This window comes from Lucilia cuprina, chromosome 6 (genome assembly GCF_022045245.1).
Source record: "Lucilia cuprina isolate Lc7/37 chromosome 6, ASM2204524v1, whole genome shotgun sequence".
Lineage (NCBI taxonomy): Eukaryota > Metazoa > Arthropoda > Insecta > Diptera > Calliphoridae > Lucilia > Lucilia cuprina.
The window spans coordinates 32,093,935-32,101,434 of NC_060954.1; the positions used below are offsets into that span (position 1 = coordinate 32,093,935).

Below are 7,500 nucleotides of genomic sequence, written 5' to 3' on the forward strand. Positions count from 1 at the left end.
TAAAATTCTACGAAAAGATTTTTGTCCCCATAAAACATGTTTGTGCCGAATTACACCGCTATTGATGCTTCTGTTAGTCAGTTGTGAGCGATAAACTTGCTGTTAGATTAAACTCAGAACAAATTTAGTCGGACTTTAGCCGATGATTGTGTTTTTCAGTTTTAGATTTAAGCTCAGTTAACTTTGTTAGTATTGCCAACTTTCGTTTGGACTCTATCGTGTTTTCAACAGACAGACAGACAGACAGACGGACAGACGGACAGACATGGCTAGATCGTCTTAGAATCTAATAAGGACCCAGAATATATATACTTTTATGTCATTTTCTGAAGGGTACTTTGTATGGGGGGTAGGGTCAATTATGGACCGATCCTTATGAAATTCTATGAAAAGATTTATGTCCCCATAAAACATGTTTGTGCCGAATTACAGCGCTATTGATGCTTTTGTTAGTCAGTTATTGCCGATAATGTCATTTCCTAAAGGGGGCCTTATATGGGGGCTAGGCGATATCGTGGACCGATATTGCCCATTTTCAATACCAAATAAACTGGATTAACTATAAGTATCTGTGCAAAATTTCAGCTCGCTAGCTACTTCCGTTTGGACTCTATCGTGTTTTCAACAGACAGACAGACAGACAGACAGACAGACAGACAGACAGACGGACAGACGGATGGACATGGCTAGATCGTCTTAGAATCTAATAAGGACCCAGAATATATATATACTTTTATGGGTCTTAGACGAATATTTCAATGTGTTACAAACGGAATGACAAAAACAATATACCCCCCATCTTTTTTGATGGTGGGTATAAAAATCACAAATATAGGAGTTGTGACCCTGTATTTTCAATAACAAACTATTTTATTATTTCATATTATATTAATTATTATTTAGGATTTTCTGTTTCCGTATATTTTAAGTGGCATTTTATGGCCGAAGGCCATGTTTATAATAACAATAATAAAGTGTAATAATAAAAGCACTAACCACTTATACTAACAACTTATACATTAGGGTGGGCCAAAATTCTAATAGTGAAATTATGTTGTATTTTAACTATAAATGGAATACTGTGAAATATTATTCAATTATTTTAAGAGTATGAGTCTGTGCATCGCCGCCAAAATTTGTAAAACATTTATATATGTATGGGATCGAAGGCCCTTTACAATTTTTTATGTTTCCCGTATTGAAAAGTGTTATTAAAAAGTTGTTAATAGGACACGAATATCGGTATATTAAAGGGAAACTGGTTATTCAAAGAAAAATATATGTACAATATAAAAAAAACAGCGAAAACCTCCTTTACAATCTAACAAATAAAGATTTTTTAATAAATCACTTATAAAATAAAATGCCACGCGATTACTTTAAGAACTACATGTGCATATCAAACTTTCATTATTAAGGGCGGGTTTCTTACTCCTCCGTTAAACTAGGCTTAACTTGCTGTTAGATTAAACTCAGAACAAATTTAGTCGGACTTTAGCCGATGATTGTGTTTTTCAGTTTTAGATTTAAGCTCAGTTAACTTTGTTAGTATTGCCAACTTTTCACTCAAAAACAATGAACAGCTGTTTTTGCAAGCAATACTTTTGTAAAATGGAAAATTTTGGTAAAAATGTTAAATTCACATTTAAAACAGTAATAAATAAAACAAAACAAATCAGAAAATTGCTATTTACTTTAAATATTAAGTTTTTGTTCTTCCGAAATCATTGTTTTATTGTTTTTGTTAATTGTGTTTTCTCACTTATAACTTGAGTTTAATTGGCCAATTACACTTAGTTAAACTAAGATAATAAGTAACTTTACTGATAACTTAAAAACAAGAAACATATATTAAACCAGGTTTAACCAAAGAATGAAGATTATCTTTATCAGAAAAACTCGCCCTAAAACATATAATTTATCTGGGTTTTATTTTCATAAACTTTATATATGTAATTTAGCAGATGTAACTAGTTAGTTAGATATGAGTTAATATAACTAGAGAAATGTGTCACTTTTTACACTGTAAGGTAGCTAACGGAATACTTAAAATAACTTATATTTTCAGTAAAATAGCAAATCAATATGACGACAACATGGTTCGAATCAAATTTTTCGTCTTATTTTTGAGTACATATTTTGTTTCTATTTTAAGCGTAGTAGTTACTTTATCACAGAGATTTAAAATTTGGTTCTAAGATAACGTTATAAAATATTGTAGTAATTCATTCAGCAAAAAATATAATAAATAAATGAAAAAAACTTTATTTTAAATTTCATATAATTGTTTATGTTTATTTTTCCATGATAATAAGATAATTTTTTTTGTTTCAACCAATTTTCGAATTGAGTTAAAGAGTTGAACTAATAAAGTTTTTTTTTATTTCTACATAAATAAATACAAATGTTTTATTTCAATGTTTTTCCAACTAAAAATAGCATGTCATGATAAAATAGTAAAACTGAAAAAGAAAAAATATAACGAAATTAAACTAACGAAAATAAAAAGTTTTCAGGTAATATTTTTTACAAATGTCATTTATCATACAGCAAAACACTGGGGGAGGTTAAATATGATTTTTGGTGAAATTTTATGAAGTTTCAAAAAAAAACTTAATGGTTCCAGTTACGAGCAGTCAACACTAAGTATTGACTTTTTAGTTTATGTCTTTTTTTCATTATGGTTTCAAAAACGAAAATGTACAGAGACCATTAAATTATTATATTTAATGTTATTTTAAATGCTTTTGCTAACAACATTTTTGTACAACACTTTCACATACATATATTTATATTATTGAAACTAAACTATATTTAATTGTTATTTATTATTTTTAGTAACGTTAACAACTTTTAATATTTTAGGTGTAATATTAGTATTTATTGCCAAAATTTAGAAAAACATAAAAAAAGGAATTTGTATGTAGCTATGTATGTATATACAACATACATAAATTCCTTATAGTGGAATCTTTTTTGTATGAATACCTCTCATGGAATAGTAATACGAGAAAAATAAAAAGTTTTTTTGAAAGAGCTTCAGTCCCTTAATGCGATTAAAAATCTTGTACAAAATGTTAAGAAAAATTTAACAGTGGCCAGCAATCTTTTATATAATACCATAAATACATCGAATCCCGTGCTAATATATCTCTTAAGATAAAAATAACTCTCAAAATTTTTCAGGACAGCAAATTATTAGTTTTTGATCAAAATTTCTACTTATATACACTTAAACAAATCACTCTGTATGGGAAGCAATATTTATGATGATTACCAAAACATTTTAAGTCTATCGATGTTGGGATTTTTGCAAGTTTTAGACACCGTTATACGCGTCTAAAACCATTTGAAATTATACCAAATATTGTATATTTTGGAACACAAAATCCAAAATTTTTTGAGTAACATCATATGACTACAAATTTTATGTTTTATTATTATAATTATGGGGAGAATCCATATCAAAACGGACAGAAAATAACAATTTTTGGATTTTGTCATTGCTTGATGAAATTTTGTGCTAAAATTCGAGTGTAAAAAGATTGACTACATAACTTTGGGGTTAGAATTGTTTTGAAACGTCGGAGTATAATCTCACTTACCAAAATTTATAATATAAAGCAAACCACGCTGAAAAAATCCAAATTATTCATCACGAACAAAAGATCGATATCGAAAAAATAGAGTCAAATCGCGATATTTTTACATTGGAATGAGCTACCATCCGAGAAGTCAATGATATGTGGAACATATTACGTATATATATTATATGTGTGGTAAGTTTTATTAAAATCGTTATTTATGTTTGAATTTTAAAATTTAAATTTTTGGCCATTGCAAAAGAGTTCCCTTCTAACGAAAGCAAAAACAATTTCTTTAACGTTAATTTATTTAATATACTTTAACAAATATATAAAAAACAATCTGTTCAATTATGTTTCCCGGGCACTGAGTAAAAGCTGCTTGAAGTCAAATTCTGCATAATGTACATTACACGTTTTTCTATAGGTATTTTACATATGATATGTTTGTAATTAGGAAAACAATGGAAAAAATTTAATGGTATGTGGTCAAAAATTATTTAATTTACAGACAGTAAAAATGTATAAAAGGATGAAATAGAGGATAAGTTGTATGACATACATGGGTATGCTAGGTATTGATGAACGTAATATTGCTCGGATATATACTAACCGTCTTATCTATATCCGTGCAAAGGGTAACTTAAGCACCACTTTTTGTGTGTCGGTCGTATGTAAAGAAGTTTAAATTAATTCAAAAATAGTTTGTTTAATGGACTTAAATATGAATGCACTATGAGTTAATTTTATATCTACAATTACATCCTCGTTGCTCATGTTTCTGTTTGAATAAATTTTATTAAAAATGTATAATATAAAGTTATATTTCTGGTTTTATTTGTATATTAGAGTGTCTCGAAAACTAAATTTTTTAAACTATAGGTATCTATACGAGAAATTTCAAAATAAATCTTATACCCGTAAAAGTATGAGTTTTAGTATTACGCATGTTTTGTAGCCCTCAAAAAAACTTTAAAACTCCATTTTTATACCCTACACCACTTTAGCGGGGAGTGTATATTGGGTTTGTGTTGATGTTTGTAACGCACAATAATATTGGTCCTATACCCACCTTAAAGTTTACCAAACCAGAATCATTTTCTGAGTCGATTTAATAATTCAATGAAATTTGGTACATTATATTCTATTGCTCCAGGGTTCGCCTATTGAAAATGGTTGAGATCGGTTCATTATTTCACCTAGAATCCATACAACTGAACCCGCCGAACCCGGGCTTTTAAGTTATGAAAAATCAAGTTCTATACTAGCCTTGATGACCCTCATGAACTTTATAATTATAGTGCCTCATTTGACCCTAGCCCTTATAAAAAGCCCCCATATAAATTTTACTTAAATATCCACAGTTTTATTAAACAATAAATGCCTTAAGTATATCTGAGGCAAGGTACAATTCAAGGTACTCATTAATTTGATTTAGAATGAAAACCTTTGACATATTGATAAATACCTGTAATTTCGTTATGATATACTGTGAATTTAAAAATATAATAAAATTTTACCTACACTGTTAAGATTGCTCGATTTGAATAAAACTTCGGATATTTATTTATATTATCAAACTATAATTCTCACCTAAACAGTATTTAAGAGGTTTTATTAAACTTTGTTAGTGTATTATTCCAAAGTAAAGCAACTTTACTTAAAATTGGTTTACTTGAGATCCTAATTGTCAATTGTTTATATATTGTTAAGTACACTATAAGCAATCTTATGTGAATGAATAAAGATAATGGAAGGTACCTTATTCGATTAAAATCAAATAAATTGTTTAGAAAGTTTGCGATATCAAATTTAATGCTTGTTAAAAAAAGTAATAAAAAATATGAACCTAGAACCTCAGATGATTCTCAAAAAGTATTTTTTTTACATTTCTCATTCAAGTGCTGCGAGACAAGTTATTGGTTTCATCAATGACTCATATCAGTATATCTTTTGAAAATAATGTTGAAGTCATTCCTATAATCTTATTTTGAATTAACGTATAGCAATGTTTTGCTTTCTTAGGTTTATAATCTCAATATCCGGTTATTGTTTAAGCTACTGCCTGAGTAGTAACAATTAACAATCTAATGAAAAAGGTTTACATTGCAGTGTCCTAATGTACACAGATCGAGTTAATAAAAAAAGCACGCAGGAAAAAAGTATGTTCTTTATAAATTTCAAATAAAATAAAATATGTTAAAAATTGCTATAAAAGAAAAAAACCTATAGCGTAGATATTGTATAACAATACCGCAAATATTGTTTTGTTTTGTTTATGCCATTTTATTATAGACCGGAAATGGGTACAGCACGCAAACAATTGTCCTTTCTCATTCTTGTAAAATATGGTAGAAAATGGGTGATATGCAAATATACATACATGCATATGTAGGTATGTACATATTCTGCACTTTAAAAATATGGTTGTAGATGTGTGATTATGAATGTTGTATATCAATATATGTATTTATATTCATATACATACATATGTATGCTGATTTCTTTTTTCTCGTATTCAAAATTTAAACAATTCATATTTCTACCAGAACTGAGTGAGTCGTATTTGCAGTTACAATTTTTGTGTGATTTTATATATATTTTTTATTTTTGTATATACATACATGCATTTAAAAAAAATAGATGTATATATGTTGTGTATCAGCTTAAGTGCGATTAAATTTTATGATTTTTCAATTGTTATAAGAATGCTGGAAAAATAAAATGAAATAATGTACAACGAGACTAACAAATGCGCACTCAAAACAATTGTTGAGTGTAATAATGGTTTTAAATGACACTTTCAGTTTTGAACAACATTTATTTATGATGAACGTATTCATCAGTTTTGTAGTACCACACATCAATAAAAAAACTGAAGAATTAAAAAAATATGTAAACACTTGATTCCAAAATATGAATAATTTTACTGTTGCTAATAATACTACAATATTTACTGTAATTTTACTCATCTACTCTACATGAAAAAATCTTTTTAAAGGAAATTAAATCACATGAATTGACTTATTAAGTGAGTATTTAAAAATGTGTGAATGTTTTATTTTATTGCTTTATTAACAATTAATAGTTTTAGTAAAGCGAAAAGCGTATTATATGTAGTTGTTTAAACAAACCATAATGTGATATACATACATGGCTATCATAATAACGGGGTTTCGTAGTTAATTTCAATTTACGTTATATATAAATTAAGTTTTAAGCAAAGTTATTTAAACTAATTAGGCAAAATTGATAAAACAATTGTGAAATAAATTAGATTGTTTATGAAAACATTATTCGGTTGTGATGCCAACCTGAACTGTGTTAGCAACGCCACAAAGCTTTAGGGTTCCAGGAAAGTAGTTGTCGATATAAAGTTAAAAAATTGTAATACATATTTATTAGAGAAAAGCTTACTTATCTTAAGCAATAAAATACTACACACATTTTCATCAACGTGTACTAGTAATTAATTAAAAGTAAAGTGGAAACAAAAAAATACTGACATTGAATGATGGTCTGTATTGGTCTCTAAATGAATCTGTGAGTTGAGAAAATCATACTAGTCAGATCTGTGTACAATTTATTAACACACACTAATAAATGAACAACTACAAACGTATTACAATGAAGGATTTTATCTATGCATTGCATTTTATTTACCACTTGGATATTTTTATCATTATTATTTTTCTCTGTTGTTTTATTTTTATAACAAAGAAATTTTATACATCAATATTATAGTTATTTTTTATATAAATTTATCCTTCATTCACCCAGTCTTCCTTTTCATGCTTTTGTTATGTGCAACTTTTAAGGCTTTTGTAATGCGGGGAGGATAAAATAAATGTTTGTGTTCGTATGAGGGGTGATGATGAGTCTCACAAGACCAATAGACAATTTATCTGGTTTTAGT

At 27.8% G+C, this 7,500-nt stretch overlaps 1 protein-coding gene across 8 annotated transcripts in view; it reads right to left on the bottom strand.

Annotated features, from left to right (window-relative positions):
• Window positions 1-7,500, bottom strand: part of LOC111684743 (zwei Ig domain protein zig-8) — a 266,057-nt gene that overhangs the window by 67,977 nt on the left and 190,580 nt on the right. The gene's annotated exons all lie outside the window — the stretch shown is intronic.